General features: G+C 46.2%; 1 protein-coding gene across 4 annotated transcripts in view; it reads left to right on the top strand.

The window, feature by feature from the left end:
- Positions 1-1,555: 1,555 nt before the first annotated feature.
- The window catches only part of DCAF1 (DDB1 and CUL4 associated factor 1), a 72,894-nt gene continuing 60,563 nt past the window's right edge, over positions 1,556-13,886 (top strand). For 3 of the 4 annotated variants that reach the window (XR_003517808.1, XM_027581685.1, XM_027581683.1), the window contains exon 1: positions 7,203-7,327. The gene's annotated coding sequence lies outside the window, so the exon portion shown is untranslated. Of the gene's footprint in view, positions 1,657-7,202; positions 7,328-13,886 lie in introns of those variants that run through there. The other variant, XM_027581684.1, reaches the window with a different exon arrangement.

Genomic DNA, 13,886 nt, shown 5'->3' with positions numbered 1-13,886 from the left:
TTATTTATTTATGTTGAGAGAGTGAGAATGAGAGAGAGAGAGAGTACACGAGAGGGGGGAGGGTTAGAGGGAGAAGCAGGCTCCGCGCCGAGCAGGGAGCCCGATGCGGGACTCGATCCCGGGACTCCAGGATCGTGACCTGAGCTGAAGGCAGTCGCTTAACCGACTGAGCCACCCAGGTGCCCGATACTAACAAAATTTGAAAACCACAGATCTAGTAAACTTCTGACGGGAAACTTGCCCTGGGTCACCCTCTAGTCTTTTACTTAGGCCAGGCCTATCTCCACCTCTCACTCACAGGCTCCACAGAGTAGACAGCAGAAGACCCTCTGTGGAGGCATGGCTTGCATGTTGCCACAAAAATGGCCAAGAGAGGAGCCACGTGGGGGAGGGCCACTCTCACCAGAAAGAATGACCCAAGACCCAGAACTGTAGGCCCTGAGAGGGGGGGAAGCTGCTCTGGCTCTCATGTCAAAAGCCCTCAGGATTCCAGTCCGTTCTTACCCTCAGGGAAACGTAGAGACCTGGCCTCGGAGGCAGGGCTCCGGGGTTCCCGGCTGCCCCACCACTTCCTGGGACATTAGCCTTCTCTTTAAGGGAGGCAGCTGGGCACAGTCACTCAATCCCTAGATTGTGGGCCCTTGAGGCCAGGACATGTCATCTCTACCTTGTGCTGCATCCTCCTCAGCCCAAGAGGCACAGGATACGAGGCTAGGCATGGAGCCAGAACTCAGGAATCCTTAACTTCACCGAAAATATTTTTTTTGTTGATTTGTTTTTAAAACAAGACTTCAATCAGGTGGCTCTCCCCATCCCCCACATACAAACTGTGACCCTTCCACAACAGTGGGTGACTTTTCACACTAGATGTAGCGAGACTCTCTTCTCCCTCCTGTCTTCTTTCCTGCGTTGGTTTCTCTGGTGGTGAAAAGAGTGGGCTTTAGGTACTCCCATGTCTTCTCCTAACCTCCTTCTTCCTCTGAGCAGTCCAATGCGTGAGGGCATCCCAAGGCCATCAGGGCTGCTTATCAGTGCAGCAGAATTGGAGAGCATGTGCTTGCCCGGGAAACAGGTAGAGCATTCAACCACAAGTGAATGACCATGAATGTATTGCACTGAGGGGAAGAGCGGGTCCCCAGCTCAGAGGTCTCAACCTCTCTCTGCCATGGAACATCCAGAACATCAGTGATCAGAACTTTTACACGTACTAAGTTTGTGCAGGCCCTCTCTTCCCTCCCCTCTTCTCCTGGGTCTCAGGGACAGGGTGATGGCCAAAGACCACAGATCCGGGCTCCTGCTCTTCTCACCTGTTGGCCATGACGAAGATCTGAGAAACTGTCCTCATCCCCAGGTCTCTAACTGACCCCCTCATGCTTTGCAACCTGAGCCCCTCCGGACCCCACACCTCCCTCCGGAGTCCAAAGGCCACTTCTGAAGCCCTCCATACCCCCCAAGTCATGCCCGCTAATCCCTGGTTGTCCTGGTCCCTGATCCTGTGGGGAGGCAGACAGCTTTGTGACTTCACAAAAGGCTATCTTGTGACAAGTTTGGACCAGATGAAGCAGGAGCTGGGCTGAGAGGCTCCCTCCAGAAACATCCTATGACTTTTCATGGCGAGACACCCCCACCTCTGAGGGAATGAAGAATTGCCTCATGGTAAGAGCCCAAAACATCTACACTTAGAGACACCTTTCCCTGATGACTTCAGCTTCCAGGCCTAACTGTATGTTCCTGGCTACACTGGTAATATTTCTCAGAGGTCCAGGCCCATTGCAGTGAGGTTTAGGGAGGGGCAGGAGGTGGTGGTTACTTCAAGTGGTAGTGGTGGGCCTCTGGCCTCTGAATTGGAATCAGACCAGCCTCCTCCCATTAGACAAAGCCATTCTTCTCCAGGCTTTGCAAAGTGAAAAAACTGATAGAAGCTTTATGTGACCCATAGTCTTCATCGGCGTCTGCCCCAGCAGCCTCCAGCATACCTTCAAATGGGTCAGGACTGAGATCCTGGAATTCCAGAGAGAGGTCTGGTGGCCACAAACAGGTATGGCCAAAAACCCAAGGCCTTTTTTCTCCAGTGCTGACTCCACTGTTGTTTCTCCTGAAGGAATTTATGATTTCAGGAAGCTCAGGCAAAAGAGGTTGGGGATGTTTTCTCTTTACCTTCCTTGCACCTGTTCCCCAACCTCTAACCTGGAGCATAGCCTCTGGAAAGGGCAGGCCCAAGGAGTCAACAGGGATGTTAACTGGCAGCCAGGCTGGGACATCTGACAAATCCTGGGGGGTACCTGGAGGGCAGAGGCCAGCCCTCTTCATGCTATAGCCCTTGTTTGTGCTGGGTGGGTTCATTGTGAGGGTAGCCCAGGGTATATCATATCTGGCCACTCCCTCTGCCCTCTGCTTGGATTGTGACATCACCATCCTGCCAGAGGACCCAGGGAAAGAAGTGAGAGTGTTCTGGGCAAGGGTTCCAGATGCAGGCTTCATCCCAGCAGGGAGGCTGGGTGGATAGGCTGGTTTGGGGAGGGTGACATGTCTGGCTTCACATCCAAGGGGCTCCTTGGCCTTGACTGCCTTCACCCTTGATCGGTGGTAGCCTTTGAAGGCATGAGGAGGCCTAGGAGCAGATCTTCTTAAACCACCCTCTGATCCGTGCAATTTTCCGTTCTGGGCTGGGACAGAGAGTGGACAGGTGATTCCCCCAGGTTGGTTATTCCTCTACTTCCCAGAGCTTCTGAAAATATGCCCTAGGATTTTCCTGGTGAGGAGCTCTTTTCTCATTTAAATGAGGAAAACCTAAGCTCTTCCAGCAGGCAGTCCTAGGGGGCAAAGAGAAACCAGCTGAAGAACTGCAACAGGGGGGCGCCTGGGTGGCTCAGTTGGTTAAGCGACTGCCTTCAGCTCAGGTCATGATCCTGGAGTCCCGGGATCGAGTCCCGCAATGGCCTCCCTGCTCAGGAGGGAGTCTGCTTCTCCTTCTGACCCTCCTCCCTCTCATGCTCTCTCTCTATCATTCTCTCTCTCTCTCAATACATAAATAAAAATCTTAAAAAAAAACTGCAACAGGGACAGCATTAGACCAAGAATAATCAAGATAGGAATAGTTATCACTTCCCTAGCATTTACTGTGTGCCAGGCCTCAAGCTAAGCATTTTACATGCATTATCACATTTACTCCTCAATGCTAGAAAGGAGATCTTATTCCCACTTTCCAGCCAAGGAAACTGACACTCAAGAGGTGAAGGGATTAGGCCAGGGCCCCACAGCTGGTAAAGGGCAGCACCAGTATTAGGATGCAGGTCTGTTTTCTTCCAAAGCTGGACCCAACTGCTGACCCGTCTCCTTCTGCAAACTCTTCCCAGTAAAGAGGAAAAACTATTTTCTCATTCCTGACCCTAAGTGATAGGGTTAAAGAGAGAAGCATGGAAGGGAAGAATTTGAGCCTGATATCACCCACATTGTCAGCTTGTGGCTACAGGAGCTTTGACTGCTTAGCCTGTCTAATCTTTAATGAGACCCATTGGGAGACAGCTGTTCTGATTTGCTTCTAACTATTTTACAGATGATTTAAGAGAAGCTCTGGGGGCCACTGGTGGGGAGTCGTTGGGGTCCGTGGCTGAGCAGTGATTCTGCAGAGGTTTGCCAGATAAAATATAAAGATGACCAGTTAACTTTTAATTTCAGATAAACTGTATGTATGTATGTATGTATGTATGTATGTATTTTAAGATTTTATTTATTTGACAGAGAGAGACACAGTGAGAGAGGGAACACAAGCAGGGGGTAGTGGGAGAGGGAGAAGCAGGCTTCCCGCTGAGCACGGAGCCCGATGTGGGGCTCGATCCCAGGACCCTGGGATCATGACCTGAACCGAAGGCAGACGCTTAATGACTGAGCCACCCAGGCACCCCAGATAAACTGTATTTAAAAAAAAAGTACAAGTATGTTCTAAAGATTGCACAGTGCTCTTCTGGAGGTTCCTCAGTCTCGCTGGGACCCTGGTAGGTGGGAGCTGGGGTGGGCCTCAGGGGAGGATCGCGCTTCATTTCTCACCTGAGCCTCAGGCCCCTCTGTGAAGTTGTACCTCTGGGAACAGGAGGCAGGGACTGGGTTCTGGAGACCACAGCTGCTGTGGCCACTGGACAAGGTGGGGCTTAACCTTGTTTTTTGTGGAGCCTCAATTTCTCCCTCTGCAAAATGAGAGTGATAGATGTGGACGCTTTCACACGGGAGTGGTTGTTGTGCACACTGCATAGGCGGAGGGGCAGTGGGACATTTTTCTAGGGGCTGCCAGGGTTCACAGGCGGGGGGAGGGCACCAAGTGAATGACTTGGAATTCCCTCTTTGTCCGGACTGGGGTCTCCAGAGCTGGGCAGCCCTCAGCCTCTCCAGGGTGGCTCCTGTGACCCGTGGACATTTGCAGCAACAGTCTTGTTCAGTCAACAGTGAAGCAGGGGTGGATGTGGAAATAGCTGGCTTTGGTTTCTGGCCCCAAGGAGTTGTAGGAGGAGGTACGGGAACTGTACGGCACCAGAGTGGGGATGGGCTGGTGAGAACACCTGGGGCTGGTGGGCCTGGAAGTAGGTGACTGCAGAGAAGGGGTGGTAGACAGGGGTGGAGCATCCTGAGGCTCAGAAGACTTGGTGCTATTGATTTTCCTACTCCAGTGCATGGGCATGCTTAGGGGTGAGGGCAGGTGGAGCACACCCAAGTCTGTAGCCCTTGGTGTTGGGGCTAGGGATGGGCTGTTCTCGCTCTTTCTCTGCCACCGGGCAGCCCTGTAAGCATGACTTATTGCCCTTTTGTATGGTGGCTGCTTTCTGAGGCACACCACAGGGAGGGGTTGGGCACAGGCAGAGCAGAGGGAGACAGTCCAGAGATGTTCCAAAGAGGCCAAGGAATCTCTTTTCAGTGATTCAGAAGCAATGTGTCAGACCAAGCCTGGTGTGTGGGTTTGTGCTTGCAGGTACTGAGTGTGAAAGTGTTGTCTGTGAGGACTGGTGCCAATGCATAGGTGTGCATGCCTGTGTATCGGGCACATGTTCCTGTCCTGTGAAATGCATCAGTGAGTGTCAGTGAGCATGCCTGGAATGTGTATGGAGCCTGGAAACCAGGGTGCTGTCCCTTCCCCTTCCCAGAGTGGGAGGCTGGGTGTGCCATCAATTGTGCGTGCGTGCGTGCGTGTGTGTGTTGGCAGGGGGAGGGAGGCTGCAGGCATTATGGAGCAAAGATTCTGGAGGGAACAGCTCTATCGGTCTTGTATAGCTCCTGCTCTGCTTCCCAGCCTTCTGGGTCCTGGCTTCTCTAAAGTTCCTCTGTGATACTCTTCAATCCTATCATTGACCCAGGGCCTTAGCCTGGGTTTTTGAAGGGGAGCAGTGCCATCTGGTGGCAGACTGAGGCTGCACCAGGAGCAGGTGAGCAGGACCCCGGGTTCCCACAAAGGCTCTTTCAGGACCCCAGTCAGCAGGGAAGTCACTGCTGTGCTAGCTAGACCATAGAAAGAGGGGGGTTATCTAAGGCTTAAATGTTCCAACCTCGGGGCGCCAGGGTGGTTCAGATGGTTGAGCGTCTGCCTTCGGCTCAGGTCATGATCCCAGGGTCCTGGGATCGAGCCCCACGTTGGGCTCCTGGCTCAGCGGGGAGCCTGCTTTTCCCTCTCCCTCTCTCTCCCCCCCTGCTCATGCTCTCTCCCTCTCCGTATCTCTGTGTCTCAAATGAATAAATAAAAAAATCTAAAATAAAATAATAAATGTTCCAACCTCACGCATTTTGGATTCATGGCTCAGGAGGCATGGCAGGAAATTCAGCTGTAGGAGTGCTAGAGGATAGGGGTAGGAAAGTTGTGAGTACAGCTTCTGGACCCACAAACCTGGGCGCCCCGTTCCTTGGGCCACTTCTCTGGGCTCAGATTTCTCATGTGTATAGGTGGCTACCCGTATCTACCCTGTGGGGGTGGTAGTGAAGTTTGTATGAAAAAGCTTGGGTTAAACACTTGGCTCAGAGCTGGGCCTGCTGTAAAGTCAAAGGAAATGGTAGTGCCCGTTACTAATATAGGCAAAGTTCCAGAAGCACAGAGAAGTGAGCTGTGTGTCACGGCAGGTGAAGGGGTTGCAGAGAGGTGACAGGTCTGTGGTGCTGCCACCTCACATTCTAGAATTTTGTGCCTGAGCAGCTACTCCAAATTACAAATGAGGAGGGAGGTCTCTTTTCTGGAAAGCAGGGAACGGAATCAAGAGACCTGCATCCAGGCTCTGGCTAGCTTCTTACTAGTTGTGGAACCTGAGCACAGCAACAGGCTTGCTGTGTCCTGTGTCCCCACCCCTGTTAAAATGTTGTCTGTAAGGACTCCACAGAAAGGCATAGAAACTTGCTCAGTACTCCCAGAGAAAGAAAGGCTGGGTAGGATCTTGTCAGGGAGAGATTCTGTCAGCTGTGGAGTCACATTTATTTTTCATGTCCCTAAAAAGGGATACCTGAGTCAGAGTCAGGAGTCGTTCTGGTTCCACTGCTAATTGCTTGTGGGATGTTAGGCAAGTCATTCACTCCTTCTGGGCCTTTATTTTCCCAGCTGCAAAATAAAGGAATTAAATTAGATGAACTCTCAGGTCAGCCCTGACTTAATCTATGGTCTTTTAATTTTTTCCCTTTTCTCTGCCCCACACGAGACCTGGATAAATACTTATTGATCCTACAGGTTAGGTCTTGAACATAAAGACAAAGAAAAACCAGTGCCTTCTGTTTAATGAGTGCTGTGATTTCTGATATGCTTGTGGGAAATATTTTCCTAAATACTGGTATACTCTAGGTATAATGGGGCAAATGAGAGAATAGAACAGAGGCTCACCCCTGTCACACAGAGCCGAATAAGGTACTGAGAAGGTGTCAAGTGGTTGTAACGCTGGCTTGGGTGGATCGGATCCCTCTCTATTCGCTTCCGCCTTCCGAAGCTGCCAATGAGTACACAGCAGTTCGCGTCAATGCGGAAAAACTATAAAGCCCAGAAGTCAATGCGCGGGGAGTAAGTGCTCAAGCACCAATCAAGACTGGTAGGCCCCGCCCCTACAAGCTGAACTTCATTTCCCAGGCGGCCCCGCGGCTCTTCGATTTCTCCTCCCGCCCCCTGCCAGCGAGCCTCGCGCCAAGTCGGGGTGCGCGCGCGCTCGCGCGCGCGAGGCACGTAACACGCGAGTGACGCATAATATGTGGGCCGCCCTGGATCTGTGGTCGCGCTGTGTGTGAGTGAGGGAGAGTGAGTGCGGGACCTGAGGCGGTGTGTGTGAATTGTGGCCGCTGGCGGGGTCAGCGGGCAGCGGCGGAGCCGCCTGGGAAGGTGAGTGGGGAAAGGAGGGAGACGGCTCTCTGGGAAGGCCGAGAGAAGACAGGGCGCGTGGCCGGCGGGAGGAAGAGTGGGCGCCGGACTGGGGGAGGGGCGGCACCTGCCTGGGCCGCCGGCGGGGAGGGGGCGGGCCGGGCCGGCGGGGAGGCTGGGTCCGGGGCCTGACAGGACTTTTTCTTCTCCAGATTCTTGGCTCGGGGGCGGGGCCTCCGCGTTCTTCTCCCAGTCCGCAAAAGAAGCTTCCCGAGAGTAACTCTTCCGCCCGGATTGGGGGGCAGGAGTGTGCTTGCCCCTGCCTGGAGGAGGGGTGCCTCTCGTTCCCCTCGTCAACCTTTTTCCTTCCAGTCTTTCCATTTTCCGTTCCGTACGGGCAGGGGGGTTCCATCTTCCCTGCCGTACGGCGGCCCCCTTCCCAGGCTGTGTCTCCGCCTCCAGCTCCAGTCACCTGGGCGGGCTCTCCCCTCCCTCGGCCTCGTGCCACCTCCCTTTGCACCCGTCCGGCTTTCTGACCGGGCGAGGGGGGCGGAGCTTTCCGGGCACTCCTCCCACCCCCTGGTGGAGGGGAGGGGTGGAGAGAGAGGTGTGTGGGTCTTGCAGCGTGGAATCCAACCTTTGAGTGCCCGCCAAGCTTCCCGGGAGCCTATTTCCGGGGGTTCTAGTCGTTTTCAACTGGGGTGACAGGCATTTGCTTAACTCTTGGCTTCCTAGACGATTTCCGTCTCACTTCCTCTTACCCAAGTGTTAGCGCTTGGGTTTCGCATTTGTTGATGAATAATTTTGGAGTGTGTAATGGTTCTTTTAGAATCCCAAATGAATCGTCTTTGCATACGTCACATTATCCTCAGTTTTTCTTTACTCTGCCTTTTCAGTTAAGCCTTTTAATTAGTATACACGTTTAATTATTAGCATCATCTTACTGTACTACACGCTTTAACGTACAGAGTGAGGGGTTCATTGGCAGTGTCGTCCTGTAATTTTCTTTTCCAGTGTATTGGAGTTTACCTTTAAGGTTTATATAAGCTTGTATATGTAGACTCTTTAGGAATTGATTCGGTATTTTTTTGCTTGATCTGTCAAGATTTTTGTGTATACCAGTATTATCTATTTTCGAGTGGTGATATATTTTGGATGTTAAGGAGATAATAGGTACAGAAAGTGGAGAACATAGAAGAAGTCATTTTTGCTCAAAATCTCTTGAGTAGTTGAGCACAGTGTTTTACTGTTCTACTTGTTGTACAGTTATTAAATTTAATAGGGGACGAATCTGGTAGAATGAACCACAAGAGTTTGAAGTGAATGAAATTGGGCTTATATCAGTTTCCTTATTTTTTTGTCATTGTCATGGATGCTAATAGAAAATTGTTAATGTATGATCTTATATGTCATATTAATTATTGGGTAAATTTTACTTGAAGCTCCAAACTTGGATTTCTCCCCCCTTCCCCCCGCTTTTTTTTTTTTTTTAATAAGGAAGAATGCTTTAAGACATTTGTTTCCCGATTTTAACCTTTTGAGATCTGTCCTTAACATGGACTTGATTTTAGGCTTTGGTGTAGTTTCTGCCGAATAGGCCATTAAGTATTGTGTATTTGGGGAGGACAGATTTTATGATTTAAACAGTTAAAAAGTTTACAAAATAGCGGAAAAATGATAGAGCTGGGTTAATAACCTATCCTGAAAAATCTTTATCCTACCATTACTCCTCAGAAAGACTGTTACCTGCACAAGAGTAATAGGTATTATCTGTTTCTTGTGTGTTCGTCCACAGATATTTTATTCAAGGGGCAGGTGCATGCATATACATACACTTTGTTTTTCTCATTTGACATATATTTGAGAGCTGGTTCAAATTAGGAAAGGAAATGCGTCTTAATTTTTTTCAACTTCTTAATTATGGAAATTTTCAAATGGTTGAAAGAATAGTGAAATGAACATTTGTTTATTCATCCAGATTCATGATTATTGATATTTTGTTATCTTTTCTCTATAGGTGTGGTGTGTATTTCTTATTTTGTGGAATCGTTTGGAAATTAGTTGCAGACACATCTGACCACTAAATATTGGCAGGCAACCTTTAGGATGAAGACGTTCCACATATTTTTTGTAGGACTTTATCTTATTTCATTGCCTGGACAGTATTACCGTTTAACCCTCACAACAACCACTCTCATTTTACAGATAAGGCAGTCGAGATTTGGAGAAGTTAAATAACTTGACCAAGATCTCACAGGTATATTTGCAGAGTTGGCATGTGAATGCTTGAAACCCTTTTCTACCAAGTACCAGTTGATTGGTCTTTGGGACTTCTCTTGGTCCATTCTATCATCTGTAAAAAAAGGGCAGGGTTGTTGTGAAAATTCAGAATAACATAAGAAACTAGCCAAGTATCTGTCTCATATTAATATTTAGTAATTGGTAACTATTGTGTCATTACTGGATAGGCCATAAATTCTGTGTACCACTTAAAGAGCTCACTTTAAAACATGGTGAATTGAGTAATGTACCTTCACTGTCTATGCACAACAAGATGACTGCACCTTTAACATTTTATATTAATCATCTTTCATAATTAAATGAATTATCATTGATATTATTTTAGTCTGAGTTTATATTTTTCCTGGGCAAGTGATCATTTCCAAAGTTATAATTATTCTTAAGCATAATTAATTGCAAGTTTTGAAGATTATGCCAAAAGAATATGTTTCTAAATTGAACTCAAATTGTTATTTTAATGCTCTTGGGTTGACCTTTATTAAATGTAATGTTTTCCTTAAACTTTGGCTTTATGTGCTCTACTATGTTGATCACTTAAGTTAACCAGTAGGCATTCCCACCTGATCTTTTTTCCACTTTATTTTTTTATTCTTTATTTTTTAAGATTTTATTTATTTATTTGACAGGGAGAGACACAGCGAGAGAAGGAACACAAGCAAGGGGAGTGGGAGAGGGAGAAGCAGGCTTCCTGAGGAGCAGGGAGCCCGATGTGGGGCTCCATCCCAGGACCCTGGGATCATGACCTGAGCCGAAGGCAGACGCTTAATGACTGAGCCACCCAGGCACCCTTATTTTTATTTTTTTAAAGATTTTATTTATTTATTTGACAGAGAAAGAGCAAGCATAAGCAGGGGGAGCGGCAGAGGGAGAGGGAGAAGCAGAAGCAGGCTCCCCACCGAGAAGGGAGTCTGGGGGCTCGATCCCAGGACCCTGAGCAGAAGGCAGATGCTTATCTGGCTGAGCCACCCTGGCTCCCCTTTATTTTTTTATTTTTATTTTTAGTTTTTTAAAGTAGGCTCCACGCTGCACATGGAGCCCAGTGTGGGGTTTGAACTCACAACCCTGAGATCGAGACCAGAGCTGAGATCAAGAGTTGGACGCTTAGCTGACTGAGCCACCTAGGCACCCCTTTTTTTCCACTTAAAAAAAATTGTGGTAAAATTCACATACCATAAATTGATCACTAACCATTTTAGACTGTTCAGTTCAGTGACCTTTAGTAGACTAATGATGTTGTGCAACCATTACCTCTTTTAGTTCCAAGACATTTTCATCACCCAATTTCCATCATTCCATATTTTCCCCTTCCCCAAGCCCCTGGCAACCAGTAGGCAGCTTTCTGATAGATTTACCTATTCTGGATGTTTCACATAAATAGAATCCTACAACATACAACCTTTTGTGCCTGGCTTCTTTCACTTAGCATATTTTCAGTTCTCATTAGTAGCTCTAATATCTATCAGTACTTCATTTCTTTCTATGGCTGAATAATAGTGCATTGTATGAATGTAACTATGTTTTGTTTATCCATTCATCCTTTGATGAACATCTTTTGGCTGTTTCCACCTTTTGGCTATTGAGAATATGCTACTTTGAACATTTGTGTACAAATATTTATTTGAATATCTGTTTTCAATTCTTTTGGGTCTGTACCTTGATGTGGAATTGCTGGGTCATATGGTAATTCTATATTTAACTTTTTCTTAAAACTTTTTGAGGAGGGGCCAAACCGTTTTCCGTAGTTGTGCCATTTTACATTCCCACTAGCAGTGTGCATTCCAGTTTCTCCACATCCTGCCAATGCTTATTTTCTGATTTTTTGGTTAGAGTCATTCTAGTAGGTGTTAGTGGTATCTCATTGTGGTTTTGATTTTCATTTTTCTGATGGCCTGTGACGTTGTGCATATTTTCATGTACTTGTTAGCCATTTGTGGATCTTTGGAGAAGTGCCCATTCAGGATCTCTGCCCATTTTAAATAATTAATTAATTTTTGCGAGAGAGAAAGAGCGTGCACATGAGTGAGCATGAGTGGGGGGAGGGGCAGAGGGAGAAGCAGACTCTCCCCCGAGTAGGGAGCCTGATGCAGGACTCAATCCCAGGACCCTGGGATCATGACCTGAGCCAAAGGCAGAAGCTTAACCAACTGAGCCACCCAGGTGCCCTTCAGCCCATTTTAAAATCAGGGTTTTTTTTTTTGTTGTTGTTGTTGTTATTGAATTGTAGGAGTTCTTTGTATATCCTATCCAGGATCCTTATCAGATATATGATTTGCAAATATTTTCTCCCATTTCATGGTTTGTCTTTTCATTTTCTTGATAATGTCATTTGATGCACAAAAGTTTTAAAGGTTGAAGTCTAATTTATCTGTTTGTTGTTTTGTTGCTTATGCTTTTGGTGTCACAAATAAAAATCCCTTGCCAGTTTCAGGGTCACGAAGATTTACCCCTATGTTTACCTCTAAGAGTTTTATAGTTTAAGCTTCTACATTTAAGTCTTTATCCATTTTGAACTAATTTTTTTATGTGGTATGAGTCAAGGATTCAGCTTTATTCTTTTGCATGTGGATATCCAGTTTTCTCAGCACAATTTGTAGAAATACCATTAGTCTTTCTACTAACAGTCTACTGGTCTTGCAATAAATTCTTTCCCTGTTGAATGGTCTGGCATACTTAACTGAAAATTAGTTAGCCATAAATGTGAGATTTTATTTCTGGACTCTCAGTTCTTTTGCACTGGTGTATGTGCCTATCCTAACACCAGTAGGATAGTGTTTTGATCACTGTAGCCTTGTACTAAGTTTTGAAATCAGAAGTGTGAATTTTCCAACTTCGGTTTTTTTTAAGATAGTTTTGGTTTTCAGTGTTTCCATTTTTGCGAAAAAAGGTCATTACGATTTTGATAGGGATTGTATTGACTATTGACCACTTTAGAGAGTATTGCTGTCTTAACAATATTAAGTCTTCTAATCCATGAACATAGGATGTCTTTCCATTTATTTATTTAGTTCTTCTCTAATTTATCCCCGCAGTGTATTATAGATTTGAGTGTATAAATCTTTTTTTAAAGATTTTTTTAAAAATTTATTTATTTGAGAGAGAGAAAGAGAAAGAGAGCACATGAGAGGGGGGAGGGTCAGAGGGAGAAGCAGACTCCCCGCCGAGCAGGGAGCCCAATGCGGGACTCCATCCTGGGACTCCAGGATCATGACCTGAGCCGAAGGCAGTCGCTTAACCAACTGAGCCACCCAGGCGCCCCATAGATTTGAGTGTATAAATCTTGTGCTTTTTGGGGTTAAACTTATTCCTTAATATTTTATTATTTTTGGTGCTATTATAAATGATACTGTTTTTTTTTAAAAGTTCATTTTATTTTATTTATTTTTAGTAATTTCTACATTCAATGTGGTGCTCAAACTCACAGCCCTGAGATCAAGAGTTGCATGCTCTTCTGACTGAGCCAGCCAGGTGCCCCAGTGAAATTGTTTTCTTAATTTCATATTTGGATTGTTCATTGCTAGCATGTAGCAGTATTCCTGATTTCTGTGTGTTGATCTGTACTCTGTAACTGCTAAAATTTGTTAATTAGCACTAATAGTTTTTTTGCAGATTCTTTCTGTATAGAATCATGTCACCTGTGAATAAGGATAATTTTACTTCTTCTTTTCCAACTTGGATGCCTTTTCTTTCTTTCTTCTTACCTAATTGCTCTGGCTAGAACTTTAGTATGATGTTTAATATAAGTGTGAAAGCAGGCATCCTTGTCTTTTTTTGTGATTTTAGGGAAGAAGCTTTCAGTCTCACCATTGAGTATAATGTTAGCTGTGGGTTTTTTTTTTTTTTAATGCCCTCTACCATGTTGAGGAAGTTCTCTTCTGTTCCCAATTTGAGTTTTTTTTTTTGTTTTTTTTTTTACCCACAGAAGGGTAATGGATTTTATCAGATGCTTTTTCCGTATCAATCAGATGTACTTTTTTTCCCCCGTTATCCTATTAATATGTTACATTAGTTGACTTTTGTATGTCAAACCACCTTTGCATTTCTAGGCTAAATCCCACTTGGTCATGATATGTATTTCTGTTAATGTGCTGCTGTATTCAGCTTGCTAGTTTTTTGTTGAGATTTTTGCATCTGTATTAATAAAACATATTTGTCTGTAGTTTTCTTGTGTTGGCTTTATTTGGTTTAGGCATCAGAGTAATGTTGGCTTCATGGGATAGATTAGGAAGTGTCCTTCCTCTTCTATTTTGTGGAAGAATTTGAGGATTGATGTTAATTTTCT

The sequence above is a fragment of the Zalophus californianus genome, chromosome 1 (genome assembly GCF_009762305.2).
Source record: "Zalophus californianus isolate mZalCal1 chromosome 1, mZalCal1.pri.v2, whole genome shotgun sequence".
Lineage (NCBI taxonomy): Eukaryota > Metazoa > Chordata > Mammalia > Carnivora > Otariidae > Zalophus > Zalophus californianus.
The sequence above is the reverse complement of the archived record's forward strand: the minus strand, read 5'-3'. Positions and strand labels throughout refer to the sequence as shown.